This window comes from Papaver somniferum, chromosome 9 (genome assembly GCF_003573695.1).
Source record: "Papaver somniferum cultivar HN1 chromosome 9, ASM357369v1, whole genome shotgun sequence".
NCBI lineage: Eukaryota > Viridiplantae > Streptophyta > Magnoliopsida > Ranunculales > Papaveraceae > Papaver > Papaver somniferum.
This window is the reverse complement of record NC_039366.1, coordinates 81,817,492-81,842,282: the sequence shown is the minus strand read 5'-3', so window position 1 is coordinate 81,842,282 and position 24,791 is coordinate 81,817,492.

The window sequence follows — 24,791 nt, the reverse complement described above, 5'->3', positions numbered from 1 at the left end:
CGACCGTTAGTGGAATTATGGTTTTGGAAGAGGTGCGCAAGCACCACTTTTCAGCTTGGTCGAATCCAAGCTTGGGACACGATTTTGGCATGGCCGATTGGGTATGTGTGTAGACGACATGCCGGTGTACATGCCCATACCTTGTTGTCCCGTGAATGTGTAATCTGGACCGCTCAATTTGTCCGAAAAAGAGGAGCGGTCAGGATTGATTTACGACAGAAGTTTGGTGCCTCAAATATCGTGTGCCATGCCTTCTTCAGGCGCGCGTTTCGAGACCACCAATCTTGGTCGGTCCCGGCCGATTGGTTCGGCGTGTAGATGATAGGCTGGTGTTCACGTCTATACCTGACTGTCCCATGGAAACGTAATCTAAGCTACTCAATTTGTCCGGTTAAGTAGAGTGGTCGAGATCAGTTCGTGATTGGGAGGTGTGACCACGCCAGTTTGGGCGTGCGAATCGAGGCGACCAGGCATGGTATGCCTTGGCAGATCGGGTGTGGAGATAGATGGGTCAACGATGATCATGTTGATGCTCACTGGACCTGCTCAGTCGACTTCTAAACCCTCCATTCGATCAGGAGAAAACGGACGCTCACGATCAATGTGAACCCTAATTAGGGTTTTTTCCGGCCGTGCGGCATGCGCACTTTGGGCGTACGGTTTGGAACGACCAACTGTGGTTGGTCTTGACCGATTGGTCGTGTTTGTAGGCGGTCCCGTGGTGATTGTGTTGACATGCTCTGGTCCCTTTGAATCTACATCTACACCGTTCATCTATGCCTGCGAAGATGGCTGGTTGAGACTGATTTGCGACTCATGTAATGTTCTGAAACCCTAATTTAGGGTTTCACGTCCATATTTCTTTGGCTGGACGTTTTAGCAAGCTATGCTTCCCTTTTTGGGGGCCGGCCATGCGGGGTCCGCATTGGTCCGGTGTTGAATGCTCCAATACCTGCTTGAGGGTTATGGATCCAACTAAGCCATCCAATCATGATGGTGAAGTTGGATGGTCATGATTGTTTCTGAGACTGATATGGACAGTCCAGATGCTCGATCGGGATAGTATAACACTCCGAGAGTTATATCCTGTACGGGTATTTCGTACATGCCTCCTTATTTAATGCTTGGAGATTTGTGTTGCTCTGCTGAGAGTGATCACTCAGTCGTCATGCCGCACCAATAATGAGAATGGAGTAGTACAGGAAATACAAGGCTGGTCATGCATTAATTGATAATGCTATAAGTTTTCAATGGAGAAGTATTCTTTATTTTATCAGTGGTTTTATCCTTTCCAGGATGTTAGCGCATAATTTCGGCTTTTACAATTTTAGCCTTAAATGAAAATCCACCATCAACACCTGAAAACCGACATTGGAATATTTATTGAATCTATGCCGGAATTCTGATTTTCTTACACTTTGATAGTTATTCCATAAAACCGGCATTGGTTTGGATAAAACTACAATGTCGGTATTGATTATAAATCCTTTCTGAATGCTCTTTTATTTCGTTCCTAAGTAATCTATTACATTGGATTTGAAAATTTAAATTAAAACATACTAAAAAACATGGAATGGAGGAACTTTGGTTAAAGATGATCTCATAATCTATTTCCATCCCTTTTCAACAATTGCGGATCCTTTGAGCCTTTCGCAAATATCTTCGAAGACATCGTCTGGAATGGGGGTGTCAAGGACAATCTTCATTGGTTCATCTTCTCTTTCAACATATTCCTTTCCCTTCATATAAAACTCATCACACCCATCAATAGGCTTGCATTGGCCCTTGTGGTTTTCTCTTGATTCTGCTAGTGCAAAAACAACTTTGTCAAACCATTGAAACTCATCGCACTTTGGGTAATTCAAATACCTTAGAAACATTCTTCCATTTTCAGCATCATCAGTTTTTGCAATCTAAAACCGGCGTGTCCCATCACAGCTTCTACACTTTGAATAAATAAAAGGACAGTCCATTGCTAGATGAGAAGGTGACTTGCAAATTTGACAGCTGCAATGATGACTCTGTAAGAGAAGATTATATTAGTGATACGTCATAGTAGAGAAGATTTTAACTGTCCATATATAGTTAACAATATTGAATCTACTTACTTTGCAGTTAGAGCTTGATGATGAATCTCCCATCGGTTGTGAAGCTTTAACCGTGCTAGATTGATCTATTTTTTGGTGCTTGCTTTCTTGAGAGAAGGATTTTTGTTATTTGGTGGGTTGTAGATTTTTCCAAAGGAATGGGGGGGTATTATATAGAAATGAATCTCCAACGGTCTTACTTTTCAAAAAACTAGTCGTTTTTTTTTTGAAATTCAAAATTACAGGCATGGTCGCAATTATATATGCAATGCCGGTATGACGTACCGGCGCTGAACCATGTTGTTCAACCATGCCGGTAATAGTTGCATATTTCTCTGTGAAGAAATTCACTTGTACCGGCATAAAAATCTAATGGTAAACTATAGCGGAACCAGGTGTCGACATTCTATGTCACATTTACTTCAATGCCGGAGTTTGGGTGATTTCAAAAAAACTAGTCGCTGAGGTTTTTCTGTATATAAAGAGAGCTAATACTTGGACCCAAAAGCCCAAAAATCGTGTGTTCTTATATATCTCCTTGAGCCTCTTAACTTAGAAACCCTAAACCCTAGAATAATCATCTATAAATAGCTTAGTATAGTACCTAATCCCACATACAACAAATGGCATCGTTCGACTCCGAGGAAGATTTAGTGATCACCCAAGCATGGTACGCCGAAACTCGTCCTTTAACTATAGATAACAGCACGCGGGATTCCATGTGGTTGAAGATTTTTAACAAGTTTATTCACGATTACGGTAACCCGAAAGGAAGAACTGCTCAACAAATCGAGCAACGACACGACATCATCCTAAATGCGGTGGTTGAGTATCTAAAAATGAAACACCGGATCGAGCATGCTACCCGCAATAGATTGTCCCCTCAACAACTTGTAAGTATCTTTATGATTAATTCGACACAATCTACTCTTTTCAATTTTTAAGTAACAAACTAAGTTTTTGTGTTGTTTTTGTAGCATGAAGCCGTGAAAACGCGTTACTTACAGGAAAAGGGAGAAGCATTCATGTTTGATGCCAACATGAACCACATTGTAAGCAAAGTCACGGAGTACCACCAGCTGGGTGAATCAGAGACGGATTCTTCCTAAGAAGATTGATAGGTTTAGCGGTATTTGGTTAGGTTTTTAGGGTAGTTTTTGGTAAGGTTTTGTGGGTACATCTCTATGTAAACTGTAGGATCAGAATCTCGCAATGACAATTTTTCAGCGAAATTATCAGTGACACAGTACAACAACGTCGCAGAACAATTTCAGAAATGATAAAATAAATGACGTCAGCTAAGATCACGGACGCTCACGATCAATGTAAACCTTAATTAGGGTTTTTTCCGGCCGTGCGGCATGCCCACTTTGGGCGTACGGTTTGGAACGACCAACTGTGGTTAGTCTTGACCGATTATTCGTGTTTGTAGACGGGCCCATGGTGATTGTGTTGACATGATCTGATCCCTTTGAATCTATATCTACACCGTCCATCTATCCCTGCGAAGATGGATGGTTGAGACTGATTTGCGACTCATGTAATGTGCCGCAAACCCTAATTTAGGGTTTCACGTCCATATTGCTTTGGTTGGACGTTTTAGCAAGATATGCTTCCCTTTTTAGTGGGTCGACCATGCGGGGTACGCATTGGTCCGGTGTTGAATGATCCAATACCTGCTTGAGGGTTATGGATCCAACTAAACCATCCAATCATGCTGGTGAAGTTGGATGGTCATGATTGTTTCTGAGACTGATATGGACAGTCCAGATGCTCGATCGGGCTAGTATAACACTCCGAGAGTTATAGCCTGTACGGGTATTTCGTACATGCCTCCTTATTTAATGCTTGGAGATTTGTGTTGCTCTGCTGAGAGCGATCACTCAGTAGTCATGTCGCACCAATAATGAGAATGGAGTAGTACAGGAAATACAAGGTTGGTCATGCATTAATTGATAATGCTATAAGTTTTCAACGGAGAAGTATTCTCTATTTTATCAGTGGCTTTATCCTTTGCAGGATGTTAGCGCATAATTTTGGCTTTTACAATTTTAGCCTTAAATGAAAATCCACCATCAGCATTAAGTCCCCTGCCTAGCACATAATGGTTACACTATTGTGGGGTAGGTATGAGATGTGACACACATATGTGAGAAAGACAGGATAAAGGAAGTTTACCCGGAAGAACTTTGACCGACCGCTAGTAGTTTCCCATGTAAACGCCGTCGTGCAAGCATGGAATCCTTTGGTGGGACCGGTTTCCTTCCTTAGGTGTTTGAATCAAAAGAGGAATCCTTTTCCTATTAGGATTCTTCCAATTTTTGTTTATAAAGGGGCCGACCTTTTTCTTTTTTCTCACGATTTTTTTTTTGTTTGGAGCTCCCTTCTCTGTCTGCAGCTTCTGCCACCGATCACGCCGTCGCCGTCCGTCCGTCCGCAGCAAGGTAAGCTTTCCGTTTTTTATTTTGTTTTTTTAAGGAAAAAACCCTAATTTCTTAGGAAAACCTTTTGCAAGATATATCATGATTAGTTCTTCCACCGAAATTGATAGCAAAAACTCCCTATATTTGCTAGAATTGCTTGGTCGTGAATCCATGAATACGTTGTTTTTGCTTCCTTTTCATCGTTGCATGAAAACCTAGCTTTTTAGGTTGTAGCTTGGAAAGAAATTTGGATTGAATTTCGTAAACACGATTCCCATGAGTATAAGAAAACCGTGTTATAAAACGTGCACATGAACGCGGCCCCACCATGCGTGTTTGATTGAACGTATGTCCCACCGCATATGCCTGACTGAAAGTCGACCTCATACCATCCTTGTGTCCTCGACCAACACCGGATTTTGATTTGAGTAATACCAGTCTTGTATGTTGTCGTGGCTTAATACCAGTCTCGTTTGAATCCAATACCAGCCTTGTGACTTGATGAATGCCGGACTTGTGACTTGACCAATACCGAACTTGTGACTTGATCAACACCAGCCTTATGACTTGACTTCTTTGCTGACGTGGCCCGATACTTGACTTTAACGTTGACCAATACCGGACTGATGTGACCAGTCTTGTCTTCACGTGAACCCATGTCAGTGACCTTGACCGGATTTTGGTTGCTACGACTCTATACCAGCCTGCTTGCTTTCCCGCTTTGTGTACTTCAAAGTGAATGTGTTTTCTGTAGAGTGTGACTATCCATCCCATGCGTTTTCATACAAGTACTGATTCTCTTGTCTTTTGTAGGATAAACAAAAGACTCTTGTTGAAATGTCTTCTAAGGATAATGTTGGTGCCAAGTCAGGGAGTGTTGACAGCCTCAAAAATATGCCGAATATAAATGATGATTTGTTCACCGTGCCTTTTCCGAACATTAGGAAACATCCTAGTCACAAGATAGTCCTGCTCTCTGGTTCAGAAAATATGGAAGCTGATCCATCCTCTTCTTCAGCACTTGTGATGAGGTTCTGTCTTCGAAGAGATGAATATCCGCCTTCACCTATTGACTTTAAGATTTTTCATACTCCAATGGGTTCTTACGAAGGATGGATGAGACGCATGCTGAGTAATAAGAGTATTAAAGATAATTTGATCAAAGCGCAAATCCTCAATGCAGTCATGGCATCTGCTACTCTTGAAGTTAAGAAAGATTTTGCAGGCTTGATCACTTTCATTTCTAGGTGGAGCCCTTCTACTCATACATCCATATGTCGGTGGGGAGAGTTGACTATTACTTTGGAGAGCGTAGCCGGGTTGATGAACTTGCCTATCGCCGGAATCTTCTTTTACAGGTTTTCTAATGCAGAACGTCGCAATTATGATGCTATACTTCGAAAGGCGGCAGAATTCGATGATCTGGATAAGGAGGAGAAGAAAGATTCGAGATGATTTTACACTTGGTGGGTGTCGGAGTGGTCTCCTGCAGACCCGAAACCAGGTCAGGAGTTGGAAGACGAGCTTAGCGTGATTGCATTCCTGTCTTTGTGGCTATCCAGAGATATATTTGACGATGGTTCTGGAAAGAAGACCATAAGAGGTGACCTTGTTAGATTTGCCATAAGGCTGGCAAAAGGTGAGGTGCTTCCTCTAGGCGCCTTGTTCCTTGGATCACTATATTCTCATCTGGACGCCTTAGCAAAAGACATGCATGTTTCCAACGGGTACAAGAAGGTAGAGTCGCATATCCACATCGCTTTTCTTCAGGCGTTTTTGTGGGAACATTTCAAAAGTTATGCTCATGTTCCTGCAACTTCGCTCAGCAATTTGTATGGTGGTTCGAGAATACTCCGTTGGAAGAAGAGACGTCCCAAAAACGGTGTGAAGCTCGTAGATGTCTTCGACAATGTGTCCTCTATAGATTTTCGTCCATGGGGGGCGATCCATCATTCCATTGTTCAGCCAAAGAATTTTGCTACTGTTCCCGATGTCGTGTTGCGTACTGATGTTGAAACCGCAAGTCTTGGAGAACTCATTTACTTGCGAAGCTGCACTCCGGGATATGTCCCGTCTTTATTTGATGAAGGATTTTACTGTGACTCCGTACAATATTGACAAGGCTTCTCGACAAATGGGATTTGACCAGGGTGTTCCATTCCTTCATCCATTGGAGGCTCCAAAAGAACTTTTCCCGGATATTCTTAATGCTGACGCCTCTTCATCAGTGCAGAGCCTTCCTTTCTTTCCTATCGGAAGAAAACCAGTGGTGACCGACAGGTATAAGGAATTTTGGAGGGAGCAATTGTTAACCTTTCAGAAATTCTCGGAGGAGGTTGTGACAGATTCCCGCGGCGAACCATCTTCTGACGTTTTGAAGGAGCATCTTCGGTTGAAACTACTCCCAAGTAAACAAACCAGAGCTGATGACTGCAGTCCCCAAGCAGGAGTGAGGTCTAAGAAGTAGGCATGTGGTTCGGTGATTCTCAATTCCTCCAATATGCAGGTATTTTAAATTTATTTCTGTTTGATCCCTTGGTTTCGTTCTTCCTGATCAACTTTCACTAAAGGTAATCCTTTGTTGGCGATCAGGGAATCTCGAAAGAAAATTCTTTCGCAAGATTGGCTCGTAGTCATAACGAGAGGTTTGGCGATACTGGTCTTCATGAGAAGTCTGGCGATGTTTTTAAGGAGGGGTCTGGTGATACTTATCCTCTTCAAGATAATGACAAAGATGGTGCAAGCTCGACTGAACGGAATGCCTCCCCAAGTGGTAACCTTAGTGAGCTTGTATACGAGGCCGTGACAGAAATCAGCATTCAGAGTGAAGTGGACATCCGAAGGAATGCAGGAGAGGTAACATATGCTAATGCTGAGGCGGATCCCCTTAAAGATCTTCCTAAGAAGGTTCCCATTGATAAGGCAGTCATGGTGACTTCTTCTGAAAGGCCTCTTGCAGCTGAAAAGGTTCCTAATGAAGCATTGGAAAGGCAACCTGTTATTCCTGGGGCTATCTTCGATTCTCCCTTTGATGTCCCTCGTCCAGGTCATGTGTTGGTTGGGGGGTTCAGTGTGCCGGCTCAGTTCAAGGAGTTGTACACGGCGATATGGAAGAAGCACGGCCACATTGCTACCACCACGAAGCTCGAAAGTCGCCTTGCATTATTCAATCGCGTCCAAGAAGCTTTATTCTCCATTCAAGGGATGAGCGTCACGACCGGTCGCAGTGTTTCTGAGGAGGTGATTGAAGACTTGAAGTGCCATCGGGACGTGTTTGTGCAGTACGACTTCAACGCTCTTTGGTTCTTCAAAGGGTTCTCTGAAATCCAGGAGCTTCAGAAATTGCAAGACGAAACTCCTTCTGCAGACTGTATTGCTCGGCAGGAAGAAGAGGTTGAAAAGTTGTCTAAGGAGTTGAAGCTGAAACAGGCTGCACTCCAAAGGATGAAAGCTGCTCTTGCTCAGAAGGATGAGTTGTTGCTGAAGGACTTTCCTTGAAGGATTCGTGCCGCCTACTTGTGTTCTTTCTTTATATGCTTTTGAGTGATTGTGAGGATTTCCTTTCACAATTTGATTTCAGGTTTTGAACTAATAGGTGGTTGAATTGGTTTATTTTGAAATAGTTTTGTGAATGACTTTTCTGAAGGAGATTTATTCTAAATGGACTTTATATCTTGGTTATGAATGATAGCACATGTCATATGAAATTGCAAATATCATACGAAAAGGGAAGTATGAAAGGGAAGCAAACATGGGGTTTGGTTATCAAATCTCTTTCTCATGTATAGGATGTCTAGTCCCCAGTAAATTCTAAAACTATCTTTCTCGTGAAATTGTTTGATAGAACTTACTTGCTTTTGAAGCCTCACTTGTATGAAACTGAAGCAGCCTCTCCAAGGAAATCATCCGCACTAACTTTCAGAGAAGGAAAGCTATTCTTCTGAATTGAGCTTCTTCTGAACAATGCGCTTCAAAGCATTGCATTCACTGGTAGGGTGGTAAAGGAACCGGTGGAAATGACAATACCTCGGATCCATTACTTCTTGATCAGTGGGTGGACGCCATACAGGAGGTAGCTCCACTTCTCCGTTTCGTACCCACGTCTCCAGCATCTCCAAGATCTTTTCCATTGGGAACGGGAAATGTAGATACCTTGAGTTTAGCTTTTCCTGCGTTAGTGGACGTTGTGACGTCTCTCTGTGATTTTGATATGGATCACGCTTCGGAGATGGAGTTGGTAAACCAGCATGTGTCATCATATCCGCGGCTCGCTTGACTGGGTGACGGAATGCGGAAGGCATTGTAGTATCACTGCTGAGTGAATGAGTTGAATGCTCCAATCTGCCACACTCATGCGTCCTTTGGTTGATTTCTCCTTCCTCGAGCATTTCTTCACTTGGCTGAAAGGTCGTTGTGGATCGGGAAGTTTTCTGAGCTTCGGCAAGAGTCTTGAGATATAAATCTTCCAGCGAGGCTCCGTAAGCTGCAGGTTCCCTTTCTTTATCCGGCAGATATGGCATCCCGGACAAGTCTTTTCTTCTACGGAGTTGTCCCGAGTCTCTGTTGCCAGCTGGACCATGTTGTTCATCTCTCCTGAGTCCCCTGTGGCTACACGCTCTCTCTGCATCTCTGCTGGTAAAGGCATGACTTATAGATAAGGATTCAGCGTTTCTTGCACCGTCTGGGTAAATGCTTGCCGAACCTTCTTGTAATTGATCTGCTATATCATCCAAAAGGCGGAATGTTTCGCTCTGCCTTCTAGCGATACAAGCTTGATTTTCCAGGACATCCTCCAGCATTCTAGCCACACTTCCCATGATAACTGAATCATCTATGATTTCCGAAGAATCTAGCGTGCGAGGATACATCGTGATATGAAGACCGAGATAAAAACAAAAAATGGATAGGTTAATGATTGAATCGGATCCGAGATCTCCCCCAAGATTGAGAAGGTTGGAATGAATATTGAGAATCCAATTTTGCAACCGAGAGATTAATCTTCCACTGTGGTCGCCATTTTTTTATGGATGAAAACTATTTCTGCCGGTTTTGGTAATTTGGGGTGTGTGGATGAGAAATGAATCTAAACCCTAAACAAATGCACTGCACGAGAGTGCTTGTTATTCGAGAAATCAATCTGTGCAAGTCCGGCCTAAACCAAGAAATGGTCGTTCCAGACTTGTTTCGGTCACAAAGTGAAGGAGATGGGGTTGGTCTTAGGGAGGGAAGCGAAGAAGGTGTTGAGATTGTGAAGGTGTTGGCTATGTATGACTAGTATCAGAAGACCGAACTGGCTTGCAGAGTGTAAGCTATCAGTTCTGGTGTTTGAATACGATTGTATCAACACTTGGTTTCTGTTGTCTTGTCCTGTTTGGAAAATAGGGCGGAGAACCTATTTATACAAGTCTTTGAGCCTGAACCTCGTATCTCGTGGGAAGTGGAGAAAGTGTAGTGATGGGGTAGTGGAGTCGTGTGTTAGTGTTACACGATTAGTATTGCCCACTTCTCCCATCATCACTAACCGTCCATGAATTCCTGACATGTTCTTGTGATGGCGCGTTGCACGCTGCACGCTGTAAACCGCCAGACCAATACCCAGTATGTATCCCCCGGTTTGTGACATGATTGATGTCTCGAGTGTGTGGATCGTGGGACCGACAGAAAGTAGCATGTAATGCTAGATTAGATAACTAAGTGTTTAGGAAGTCGATACTTGTGAAGTATCGTGTGTATTCAATGCAGGTACTGCATCGAGTATATTCAACATGTATGAAGCATCGTTGTTTGAGCGTCTCAAAATAGCTTCATGTCCAGCCTACTTCATGTGATGGTTTGTAGGTTGCGCAAGCAAGTCCTCCCTTGGCCGACCACATGGTGTGGTAAAGTGACGGGTGGTGATCACCATGACGCCTCACTGACCAATTAACTCCTGACCAGGGTTGTATAGCCAAGCCGGTGAAGTTGGACGAACGAGATGATCTTTGAGACACTCATCTGCGACCGTTAGTGGAATTATGGTTTTGGAAGAGGTGCGCAAGCACCACTTTTCAGCTTGGTCGAATCCAAGCTTGGGACACGATTTTGGCATGGACGATTGGGTATGTGTGTAGACGACATGCCGGTGTACATGCCCATACCTTGTTGTCCCGTGAATGTGTAATCTGGACCGCTCAATTTGTCCGACAAAGAGGAGCGGTCAGGATTGATTTACGACAGAAGTTTGGCGCCGCAAATGTCGTGCGCCATGCCTTCTTCAGGCGCGCGTTTCGAGACCACCAATCTTGGTCGGTCCCGGCCGATTGGTTCGGCATGTAGATGATAGGCTGGTGTTCACGTCTATACCTGACTGTCCCATGGAAACTAATCTAAGCCACTCAATTTGTCCGGTTAAGTAGAGTGGTCGAGATCAGTTCGTGATTGGGAGGTGTGACCACGCCAGTTTGGGCGTGCGAATCGAAGCGACCAGGCATGGTATGCCTTGTCCGATCGGGTGTGGAGATAGATGGGTCAACGATGATCATGTTGATGCTCACTGGACCAGCTCAGTCGACTTCTAAACCCTCCATTCGATCAGGAGAAAACGGACGCTCACGATCAATGTGAACCCTAATTAGGGTTTTTTCCGGCTGTGCGGCATGCCCACTTTGGGCGTACAGTTTGGAACGACCAACTGTGGTTGTTCTTGACCGATTGGTCGTGTTTGTAGGCGGGCCCGTGGTGATTGTGTTGACATGCTCTGGTCCCTTTGAATCTACATCTACACCGTTCATCTATGCCTGCGAAGATGGCTGGTTGAGACTGATTTGCGACTCATGTAATGTTCCGCAAACCTTAATTTAGGGTTTCACGTCCATATTGCTTTGGTTGGACGTTTTAGCAAGCTATGCTTCCCTTTTTGGGGGGCCGGCCATGCGGGGTCCGCATTGGTCCGGTGTTGAATGCTCCAATACCTGCTTGAGGGTTATGGATCCAACTAAGCCATCCAATCATGATGGTGAAGTTGGATGGTCATGATTGTTTCTGAGACTGATATGGACAGTCCAGATGCTCGATCGGGATAGTATAACACTCCGAGAGTTATATCCTGTACGGGTATTTCGTACATGCCTCCTTATTTAATGCTTGGAGATTTGTGTTGCTCTGCTGAGAGTGATCACTCAGTCGTCATGCCGCACCAATAATGAGAATGGAGTAGTACAGGAAATACAAGGCTGGTCATGCATTAATTGATAATGCTATAAGTTTTCAGTGGAGAAGTATTCTTTATTTTATCAGTGGTTTTATCCTTTCCAGGATGTTAGCGCATAATTTCGGCTTTTACAATTTTAGCCTTAAATGAAAATCCACCATCAACACCTGAAAACCGACATTGGAATATTTATTGAATCTATGCCGGAATTCTGATTTTCTTACACTTTGATAGTTATTCCATAAAACCGGCATTGGTTTGGATAAAACTACAATGTCGGTATTGATTATAAATCCTTTCTGAATGCTCTTTTATTTCGTTCCTAAGTAATCTGTTACATTGGATTTGAAACTTTAAATTAAAACATACTAAAAAACATGGAATGGAGGAACTTTGGTTAAAGATGATCTCATAATCTATTTCCATCCCTTTTCAACAATTGCGGATCCTTTGAGCCTTTCGCAAATATCTTCGAAGACATCGTCTAGAATGGGGGTGTCAAGGACAATCGTCATTGGTTCATCTTCTCTTTCAACATATTCCTTTCCCTTCATATAAAACTCATCACACCCATCAATAGGCTTGCATTGGCCCTTGTGGTTTTCTCTTGATTCTGCTAGTGCAACAACAGCTTTGTCAAACCATTGAAACTCATCGCACTTTGGGTAATTCAAATACCTTAGAAACATTCTTCCATTTTCAGCATCATCAGTTTTTGCAATCTAAAACCGGCGTGTCCAATCACAGCTTCTACACTTTGAATAAATAAAAGGACAGTCCATTGCTAGATGAGAAGGTGACTTGCAAATTTGACAGCTGCAATGATGACTCTGTAAGAGAAGATTATATTAGTGATACGTCATAGTAGAGAAGATTTTAACTGTCCATATATAGTTAACAATGTTGAATCTACTTACTTTGCAGTTAGAGCTTGATGATGAATCTCCCATCGGTTGTGAAGCTTTAACCGTGCTAGATTGATATATTTTTTGGTGCTTGGTTTCTTGAGAGAAGGATTTTTGTTATTTGGTGGGTTGTAGATTTTTCCAAAGGAATGGGAGGTATTATATAGAAATGAATCTCCAACGGTCTTATTTTTCAAAAAACTAGTCGTTTTATTTTTGAAATTCAAAATTACAGGCATGGTCGCAATTATATATGCAATGCTGGTATAACGTACCGGCGCTGAACCATGTTGTTCAACCATGCCGGTAATAGTTGCATATTTCTCTGTGAAGAAATTCACTTGTACCGGCATAAACATCTAATGGTAAACTATACCGGAACCGGGTGTCGACATTCTATGGCACATTTACTTCAATGCCGGAGTTTGGGTGATTTCAAAAAAACTAGTCGCTGAGGTTTTTCTCTATATAAAGAGAGCTAATACTTGGACCCAAAAGCCCAAAACTCGTGTGTTCTTATATATCTCCTTGAGCCTCTTAACTTAGAAACCCTAAACCCTAGAATAATCATCTATAAATAGCTTAGTATAGTACCTAATCCCACATACAACAAATGGCATCGTTCGACTCCGAGGAAGATTTAGTGATCACCCAAGCATGGTACGCCGAAACTCGTCCTTTAACTATAGATAACAGCATGCAGGATTCCATGTGGTTGAAGATTTTTAACAAGTTTATTCACGATTACGGTAACCCGAAAGGAAGAACTGCTCAACAAATCGAGCAACGACACGACATCATCCTAAATGCGGTGGTTGAGTATCTAAAAATGAAACACCGGATCGAGCATGCTACCCGCAATAGATTGTCCCCTCAACAACTTGTAAGTATCTTTATGATTAATTCGACACAATCTACTCTTTTTCAATTTTTAAGTAACAAACTAAGTTTTTGTGTTGTTTTTGTAGCATGAAGCCGTGAAAACGCGTTACTTACAGGAAAAGGGAGAAGCATTCATGTTTGATGCTAACATGAACCACATTGTAAGCAAAGTCACGGAGTACCACCAGCTGGGTGAATCAGAGACGGATTCTTCCTAAGAAGATTGATAGGTTTAGCGGTATTTGGTTAGGTTTTTAGGGTAGTTTTTGGTAAGGTTTTGTGGGTACATATCTATGTAAACTGTAGGATCAGAATCTCGCAATGACAATTTTTCAGCGAAATTATCAGTGACACAGTACAACAGCGTCGCAGAACAATTTCAGAAATGATAAAATAAATGACGTCAGCTAAGATCACGAGAAAGATATGATAATCCTGCGAAAATTAGAGAGTTTGCGAAATTAACATCTGTAAGGTTGCGAGAATGTCGCAAACCATACCCGAAAATAAGGGACATATTAGCTGTCATCCACTATGTATTTCCTTATAAATAGTCGTTCGAATGGTAAAGAGGTGGAGGTTTTTACTGGGTAAGAAACAAGTAAATAGGAGAGAGAAAAAGTTTAGAGCAGAGATCATTCTTGAGTTCTTTATCTTTTCTTGTAAGAACATCCAAAGATCAATCAATAAAATTAAGAATATAAACCTAAAATGAGTTGACCAATGATGAAATCACATGAAGAGTGTAGTGTAGGATTTCCTGCAACTATATAATGTCGCTAGAAACAGGGAGGAGTTGAAGATTATTCTAGAAAAATCTAAAGATTGATATTGAGATTTGTGAAAATTTAAAGTGATTGATTAAGAATTTTTCATAATTTCTTGCAATACTGTTAACATTGAAGAAATGTCTAGAAGAAGAAATACATCCGAACAACCGACTACTATTAGAAGAAGCAAAAGAATTGCTGGAAGAGAAAGAAGTGAAACAGGAGAATCTACTAGAATGGGAAATAATAGAGAAAATCAAATTCAACCGCCAATTCAACAAACACTAGTTCAAGAGAGGAATACATATTATGACAGGGTGAACATACACACTTGGCGATCAAATTCAGCAGAAGAAATAGAAGAAGAGCAACAAAACAGAAATCATAGACAGGAAGAGAGAAATCAAGAAGCAGATGAAGGAATAATTCATGGAGGTGAGGAAATTGGAGCGTTAGAAACATTGAGACGAAGAATACATGAAGAAAGAAGAGCTGAGGCATAAGAACGTGCAAATTTAACAAGGAAAAATCACGAATTAAGGATGGAGAATATAAGACTACAGAATAGAAGATCGAGAAGTATTACAAAATCATATTCAAGATCGACTAGAAGAGAAATGAGGCGAAATTCACCCACAGTCAATGCTGGAAATAATATTCAAGAAGAAATATCAAATCCTAATGAAGAATATCGCGAAAATAGAGAAAGAACTGATGATCGTTACGTTCCACAAAATGGAACTTTTGATGATGGGCAAATTGGAGGAAATCAAGAGAACGGACAAAATCGGGGACAAAATAACCAAGATGGCGAAGGAAATCAAGAGGAAGGAAGAAGAATTTTACATGTGAGAGAAACTCAATGAAATCAACAGACAATTGAAGAATAAGTTAAAAGACATTATGTTGAACAAGCACGTTTAATCTGCGAACGTTTGAGAGTGGAAATGGAAGAACAAGAGATTCAGGAGACAATTCGCCAGAACAATCATGACAATCGAGAAAGAAGGCGTACACAAAACCGAAATAATGATAATCTCAATGAGGAGTACGATAGAGTAAAGAGAATGGCTGAAAGACACCGAATTGAATTGATAAGAAATGAACAAAATAATGGAGTGGAAAATGAAAGGCGTCATCATTTGCGAATTCAAGATAGAGATGAGGAAGAGAATCGCAGAAGAAGACGAGATGAGGATAATGAATAAGAGATGCAAAATTTCGCGAGAGAAGATAGACGTGAACGCAGAAGAAGAGAAGCAAAATTAAAGAGACCAATGGATCAAGATTCAGGTGTAAATAAACAAATCTTTAAAGAATTAGAAGAAATGAGAGGAATGCTAAATAACATAGGAGAAGTAGGTAGAAGACAATTGGATGAAGCAATAGAAGAAGCTGCACAAAACTCCATTTACAAGGGAAGTACAATTAGGAGGAATACCACCGAAATGCAATTTTCCCGCATTAACCAGCATTTTTGATGGAACAACTTTTGCAATTCAGCACATTAAATCCTATGTGAGGTGCATGTTACAATGGGAAAATCATGATGCGGTATTGTGCAAATATTTCGCATCCATCTTAACAGGAGAAGCGTTAAAATGGTTTGAAGGTTTACCAAAGAATACAATAACCAACTTCAATCATTTGCAGACTACATTCTTGGGGGCATATATAAGTAATAATTCCTCACGACCTGGTATAGAAGATGTGTTTGGATTAAAACAAAGGATTGGCGAAAGTTTGAAACACTTGAATAAAAGATGGAGAACTATGTGTAGAGAAATGGATGGCCGTGTAGATGAGAGATATCTCATATTATCATTTATCAATGTTATGTTTGCAACAAACCTGTTGTATGTCCAAATTTTCAGAGTCAAGAATACGATTACAATGACTGAATTGCGAGAACTTCAAGAAGAATACATTTCTCTAGAGGAAAGGCAAAATGAAATGGAATCATATCCAGTTGCGAACACCATCTCACAAACAGCGAATGCAAGCTTATTATCCAAGCTAATAAACACAGTGGAGAATACCTCGCAAGTACAACAAGAGAAGGTGACAAGTAACAATCAGCAGAAATTGGTAGCTATGGGGAGCCGAGATCAAGAAGAGTATGAGAGAGAAAGAAATTTCTACAATCGTGGAGGAAATAATAAGATTCAAAGGCTCGATCAACCGCAAGAAACTTATGGAGGTCAAAGGCAAAACTATAATAAAGAACAAGGAAGTCACAAGGTAATATGGGAAGAAATCAATATGCCACCTCTAAATGAAAGTGTGGAGAAGATATGGGAAGCTATAATCTTGATGGAAAATATACCAACACCGTGGAACATGGGAACGGAACCACCTCCAAACCACAGGAGTCATGAATTTTGTTCTTATCATCATTTTCATGGACATACCACAAATGATTGCAGAAATGTAAAAAGAATTATTTTGAGAATGATAGATCAAGGAAAACTAAACGATTTTCTGGTAGGGCATCCACAATCTCAACCATTACCGCCACCACCACCAGAACATCACAAGGTGAATACGATGAAAAAGAAAGAAACATTCTTCATAGAAGCTGGTGCAAAAGCAAAAAAATCTATTCTGTCACTCTATCGTACATTCATATAAGACAATTGAAGATTTTCATGATAATGTTTTGAGTAGAGTGTTTGCAAGAGATAATGATGGAAGAGAAATTATGAATATTGCGAAAATCTCTCCATTAGAGGAATGGAAGAAACAGATCATTTCTTTTACTGCAGAAGAAATTCCCGAAGGAGAAGAGGTGCATGACAATCCATTGGTAATAAAATTAGAAATTAATCCAAAACTGAAAGAAGATGAGGATGATGAAGCTGAAGATTCATGGGCAATCAATAGAATTCTAGTCGATACTGGAAGCTCTGTGAACATCTTATTTTATCATATTTATAAAACCATGGGTGGAAGAGATGGTGATCTTATACCATCAACATATAAGATATATGGTTTTAATGGTACTGCTAACAAGCCTAAAGGGGAGGTTACTATGCGAATTCCCTTGAAGGGAATATCTTCTGAAATCTCATTCTATGTCGTTGATGTAGAATCACCCTACAATGCGCTAATTGGTCGACCTTGGCTACATGGGATTCTAGGTGTAGCTTCAACTTTCCACCAATGCATCAAATTCCCTCACCCCAATGGTGTAGGAAGCATAAAGGGAGATTGGGTCGAAGGAAAGAGATGTTACGAAACTGAGATAGAATCTTACGAAGGAAGAGCAAACAAGAAGGAAAACTGGCGACACAAAATCAAAGATGTACAAAGAAGTGAGAGGTTGATGGTGGATACAATCGAAAGGAAAGGAGAAGAGATGTTGCGAAATTAATGCTAGCTCAGAATAAAAATGATGAACATACAACTACCAAAGAATCAGTAGCAGAAAATAATAAAGAAGCAGAGGATGGCAAAGGTAATAAAAACAAGAAATGTATGAATAATTAAGTTGTTGCGATACTCTCGCAATAAGTAAAATTCTCAAAAATACATTTGATTGAACAACAAAATTGAGATTGCGAAATTCAGATATAATATAATGATTTGCGAGACTCTCGCAGAGATAATGAATTTTACAGAAAATAATCAGAGAAAGAGGCGAACCTTTATGGCGTACACCCTAGTTCGCGGATACAATTTCGCAAGAGGCAAATATAAGACCTAAAGTACGTCATATAAGGGGGTACCTGTTGCATGGCTCAGGGAAAGGCTACACCACCCCCGGAACCTGAGTCATGGAGATTTAGGGTCAATGAAGCCCATCCGGGAGAGACACCTTGGATTCTCAGCTTAAGCATATGACTTGGGTTGGGCGACTAAGGTAATAAGGACTCTCCCAAGGAGTGCAGATCTGATCAAGGCGCCGAGGTACACGGTTGAGTCAAGAGTGCCAGGGACGTTTGAAGCGTACCTTGCCATTCTTGACAAGCCTTGGCTTATACTTCACTCGGCCTGAATAAAACCCCACTTAGGGTGCAGTCTCGTAACCATAAGACCTATAGGTAAAAGGGATAAGAGGCTGCGAAAACAACTGGTTGTTGTTAAGACTGGATGGGAGGAGCTAACCTTGTATGGTATAAGTACGCCTCCTTGAAGGGGCAACCAGGGAAGAGATAAGGGTGGCACCCTCCATTAGGGAGCTGATAAGTGTATTAAGACGCAAATGTCATGAGACTTTTTATTCGCAAGGATATTAAGGATTGTCATATTTGTGCAACAATCCTGAAGAGGAAATAATACAAAAGAAAAAGATAATACGAGATCAATGGGTTTTCACATGAAAGTGCGAAGACGTCCTGCGATTTCGTTGCAAGACGGCAATGTCATGGGGCTTTATTTTCGCAAGAATATTTAGGCCTGTCATATTGTCGCAACATTCCTGAAGAGGCCATAATACAAAAGAAAAAGTTAATGCAAGATCAATGGGTTTTTGCATGAAAGTGCAAGGACGTCCTGCGATTTTGTCGCAGTGACAAGAGGTGGCATAATAAGACCTTTAATTAGGAAGGCAAAATAAGACCACACAGGAATGAGATTTTGAAAAGAAACAAAATTCACTTCGCACAAGATTGCGAAGTTATACAATAAGAATTTTTTTATGAAATCTCTCATTTGGATTCAAATAACAGAGGCAAGTATGGGAATGTATGAAATTAGAAAATATTATTTGCTTCCATATGATAGATTTACTCAAAGATTCAAGAATTAATGATTATATTGATTAACTGTATTGCAAAGAATAATTGTTTTAATTAATGCAGGTCAAAATGAAAGAAACACAAATATACAGAAAGAAGAAATAAATGTACAAGTATTACAAAGAATCAAAGAAAGAAATGAAGACTACTTCTTGGTTAATCCTTCATTATCTTCATTAGACTTGTTCCCTTCTTCGTCTGCGTCAGAATCTTCATCACCATCAGAACTTCCATTACTACCAGATTCTTCATCGTCAGCTTCGCTATCAGAGATAATCAAACTGGGAGTATTCTGTGGGATTTCTTCTAAAAGACAAGGATAATCAGAATGTGGGATATTATGATCATCACAAACCATTTGGATAGTTTGATTGCGAAAATGCGTAGCATCATTCTTAAAATTCACAACAGTGATTTTGATTTGATTCTTTAATCTAGAATACTTGTCGTTGCGAGAAGAAAGATTCTTTGGGAGTTCCTCCTTTTCAGCTTCGAGTTCCTCAATCTTTTCACGATATCCATTTTCAGAATCTGCGAGCAAAAGGCAATCAATTATTAACTTGATGAGAATTCATAAGAAGCAAAAAATTAGTAAAGAAGAGCAGTTAGTAACCTTCTCTGTCATAAATCATATCTCTAATCAAGGTTGTATGCTCAACTTGAAGACTAACATTTACACCTAAGTCTTTTCTAGCATCATCTAAGATTTTCGCAGCCCAGACAAATTCATCCTCACTACTTATAAGAAGACGAGAACGAATTTGATTTTCCCTTTCGCAGAGTTCGATATTCTTGCGGTTAGCTTCATCTCGTTCAAGTTGAACTTCAAGAAGATCCTATTGGAACTTCGTCAGAGCCTTGGCACCTTGATCAGAGATGCGATCCTTATCATCTATGAGACCACTAATTTTGGTTCTTAACTCATTGGTTTTCTCTTTAGAATCAAGAATGAGACGCTTAAATCGGTTGGCTAAGCCTAAACTAGATCTATGATCAATTTCTAAGAGGCGAAATTTAGATATAAGCTCATTTAGAGAAAGAGAAGAAATTCTATCATTTGAGAAGCTATTTAAGGAATTGTTAAAACGCTCAAGAAGGGTATCATTATCCAAGGCATTAGGAAATGAACGAAGAAGGGTAGCTTCATCAGAAAGACCATAAATGTCTGCAAAAAGGATCGTTTAAATAAGATAAAACAACAGGATGAACGAATAAAAAGAAAAGAGTAAAGTAAAATACCATAAAGCTGATTATTAGCTTGCTGAAGACTAGAAATTTTGTTCTTATACGAGGAAGAATCAATTTCTAATCGTCTATTTTTCTCGCGAAGAACTTTAACTTCATCTTCCAATTCTTCATTCTTTTTGCGAAATTGAAGATTCTTCTTTTCAAGATTTTCACGTCTTCTCTCTAGATCTGAGGCAACAGCAAAAGAAGCTTTTCCAGCCTGCAAAAAAATATAAAAAGTATTAATATAGAAATAAATTTTGAATTATAACAATGAAGAAGTAAAAGGATAAAATTATACCAGACTGTTGAGAGAATGCAAAAAATCGGGAGTCACTGATCTAGAAACTCCACGAAGAGAGCTATCACCATCCAGTAAAAGAACATCGCAAATGGTAGCGAGAGCTTTACAGGTATCTGCGAATTGGCTATCTCCCATTCCTTGTAGAGAATCAGAAAAGAGGCCAGATAATTTAGCCATAGAAGATTCAAGTGGAGAATCTTCACTCGCAGCAATATCATCGTTGTCCTCATCACCCTTATCACTTTCAAAATTTTCGTGAGGAGGAATATTTGAAGGAGAAGAAGAACGAACTTTCCTTTTCTTTGGAAGATGACCAGTTGATTTTTCCCTGCGAAGAGCACATTTAACTTTATCACCAATCTTCGCAACATCAGCAGATTCTTCTACTTCAGCAATAATCTTCACACACAGATAGAAATAAGAAATGGAAGCATGGAAGTAACAGTACTATTTAAAATCATAAAAGAAAATTTCTTACCTCATATGTGTATGAGCGAAGAGCTAACATAGTACTAGATTTCCCAGTCCTGTTATAACTATCTTTCAGTTTTTGGATCTGTGGAATGTCGCAAGAGTTAGCGAACAGAATAGTAAAAATCAATAAAGAAATATAAAATGAGTTAAAGGGGAGAAACATACATCTTTCTCGTTCTCGGGCCAAGAGAAAACCCAAGGTTGATAAGCAGCGAGATTCGCAGGAAGAATATTTGACCCAGCAATGTAGGGTCCTTTTAGTATTAAAGGAAAAACACACCATTTATCATCTTTGGATTGGTGAGGAGTTGTGTTTTTACCAGAATGCCATTCAATATCTTGCATAAGAACTTTGGCTTCATCAATGTTATCTTTCCTTTTTAAGCGAATACCCCAGCGAGTATTCTCTTTCTTCATGGAGATAAGTTCATAGTTCTCAAAGAAATTCGCTACTGTATAATTCTCAGCAACTATATCTAGGTTTGCGAATTTAGGATCCCTAAGTTCTTTGGAGTACATAGATCCTCTACCAGCACCACGATTAGCGAACTCTAGCATCAGACGCGAAAATCCCGAATGAGCGAGAATTTCATAAAATAAAGGAAGATCTGGGTTATAAAGAGGAATAGGGAGACCTGCGAGAATCTGACCTAGCGAAATTATGATTGATTGATCATCACAATATTGATCATAGAAAAGCTTGACAGAAAGAATTGATTTGGCATTCTCACCAGGAATGGTGGAGAGTATGAAACCTTTATCGGCAAGATCTTTTTGGACATCTTGTAAATTCTTCTCATATCTATGACCACTTGGAGCCATGTTTGAATATAGAGTATGGGAATGTATAGAAAGTAAAAGGATTAAAGGAAGAAAAAACTACAGCAGCAGAATTTGCAGAAGAATAACAGAGTTGCAGAGATGAGAGAATAAAAATAGAATAGAAAGTAAAAAGAAAAGTGGAAAAGGGGGGGTAAGAAGAGTATATAAAGGAGATTTTTTACTCGAAGAAATAAACACCATTAAGACGAAAAGACATGAGCGGTTGAAAAGCATCGGTTACAGAAGACGTGTCAAGAAATAAATAGAAGAGAGAGTACGTGTGATAAATGTAGAATATGAAAAGATGAACAACTGCGGCATTTATCACATCATTCTCTACTTTGCAGAGAAGATATGAGAAGAGGCAAGATGTAGGATCAGAATCTCGCAATGACAATGTTTCAGCGAAATTATCAGTGACACAGTACAACAGCGTCGCGGAACAATTTCAGAAATGATAAAATAAATGACGTCAGCTAAGATCACGAGAAATGATAATCCTGCAAAAATTAGAGAGTTTGCGAAATTAACATCTGTAAGGTTGCAAGAATGTCGCAAACCATACCCGAAAATAAGGGACAGATTAGCTGTCATCCACTATGCATTTCCTTATAAATAGTCGTTCGAATGATAAAGAGGTGGAGGTTTTTTCTGGGTAAGAAACAAGTAAATAGGAGAGAGAAAATGTTTAGAGCAAAGATAATTCTTGAGTTCTTTATCTTTTCTTGTAAGAACATCCAAAGATCAATCAATAAAATTAAGAATATAAACCTAAAATGAGTTGATCAATGATGAAATCGCATGAAGAGTGTAGTGTAGGATTTCCTGCAACTACATAAACCCTCACGAGAGTATAACTCGTCCACTTGGGTGACAAAGTGGTTTAAAGGCTTGATGCACGTGCTAAGTGCATTCGCGCTTCCTGCGACAAGGATTACATTTGAAATAAATTATAGTTCCGGCTTACTTTGTTAACATAACTCAATACCGTTAGGTTTCCGGCATAGATACTATATACTATCATATGCCGGAATTTAGTGTCAAAATTCTGTGTGCAATAAACCATGTTCCGGCTTTAAACTCATATACATTACAGTACCGGTAACCGCAACCGGCATGGTCGAATATCTTTCGCACACTGTCGGAATGGAACATTCAATGCATAACGGCTATTTTTTTAAACCACAAACCAGTAAAGACTATTTCCGGCGTGGGATCTAAGTTACTGACAATACCGGAATGATAAAGTGGAAAAGAGCCATTGTGTCCTCATCTATTTAAAGGAATGGATACACCCATTGCACTTGATACCTAAAAAAAAGATAGGTGAGATCCAACACATATCTCTGATGGCAAATCAATCACCAACTACCGACTTCATCATTGCCATGGAAAAAGAAAAACTTAAGAAGAACAAATTATCCACTCCGATAGGAAATGAATCATCATCCACCACCAACTCAATTCCCATTATACTAGAAAAACTTAGAAGGAAGGAGCAAACCACCAAGTCAATTGCCGCAATGGAAGAAGAGATACTTAAAAGGAAAAGAGAAGAAGAAGAGGCAGCAATACAAGAAAAATATCGCAAAGAAACTAAAGAGATAATCGAACGTGTAAAACAAGCGAAGATAGAAGCGGATGTTGAGGAAGAAACCGAATGGATTAAGAATTACTTCATAGTATCGGATTTGCCGGAAGATCACCGCCCTTCAAACCTTTTTTGGGGTCTTGTTGCAGATGGTCCTTATATGTCGAGTTTATATGACGGTAAGTGCAAGAAACGAAAAATGGATTACGGGGATGAGTTTGTAGCGAATCGGACAATTGCCCTCATAAAATTATGTCGCAAATACAACGAGTTCCTCGCAAGATACAGAGAGAATAGGTGGTTGCAGATGGGGAAAAACGATTTAGTGGTTTTTAAGAAATTGAGGAGACGACCGTACGGAGGAGACTCCTCGAACCGAGTGAAATGTTAAACCTCACACAGATGCACCGCTGCAAAGGGGGTGCTTTAGATTCGAGAGATCAATCTGTAGTACTCCGGCCTAAATCAAGACAATGACCGTTCCAGAGTAAATTCGGTCACAAGAGAGGATGGGTTGATCTGTAGGAGGGAAGCTGAGAAATGCGTGGAATCAATGGTAATCAAAGATTGTGGGTATGTGAATTCTGAATATGATAAGCTCTGAATGATTGAAATTGCTCAATTGAGAGTAGTTGCTCAATTAATGAGTTGATGATCTCGTGTTGTCAGTTTGACGTGAGATTGATGATACTGATGATTCAATCATGATTCAGAGACTTATTTATATTGCTGGAATTTTAGATACCATGACCCCATGAAGTGTGACAGTTGATGGAATCAAGGAGTGGGGAAGTGGAGATCGTATTTGAAACCAGTTGCTCAACGTGTAGATACTTGGTCGATTTTCCACCCACTACCTCGTGAATTCCTTCAACTGATTGCACGACTTGCTCACATTCCATCATGTGTTTGAACACACGTGTCATATACCGCCAGACCAAAACCCTAAGTGATATCCCCCAAAAGTGACACGATTGACGTCTCGTGGTATGTTAGTCAATTGATGACTTCGTGGTTTGATGGGACGATGAGTCCATGTAGTTGCTGAGTTGAACATGATGTTCTGAAACTCATGAGTTGAACATGTCATGAGACAGAGGTATAGTTCTTACGATGAAGTGAGCAAGTATTGCTCATTCGATGGATCGTTGAATATTGGTTGTTGAACCAATATTCCTTGGTTTGAGCAAATATTTATCATCTGAGAAAGTGTGCTCATGTGATGAATTGTTGAATATTTGATCGTCTGAGCATGTGTTGCTCATCTGATGGATAATTGGCAGCGTACCAAAAATATTAATTAGAATACTGGTCGTTGAACCGAGCATAATTAATAAAATTAATGACCACGAGGCCGTCGTAAAATTATTAAGGTTGG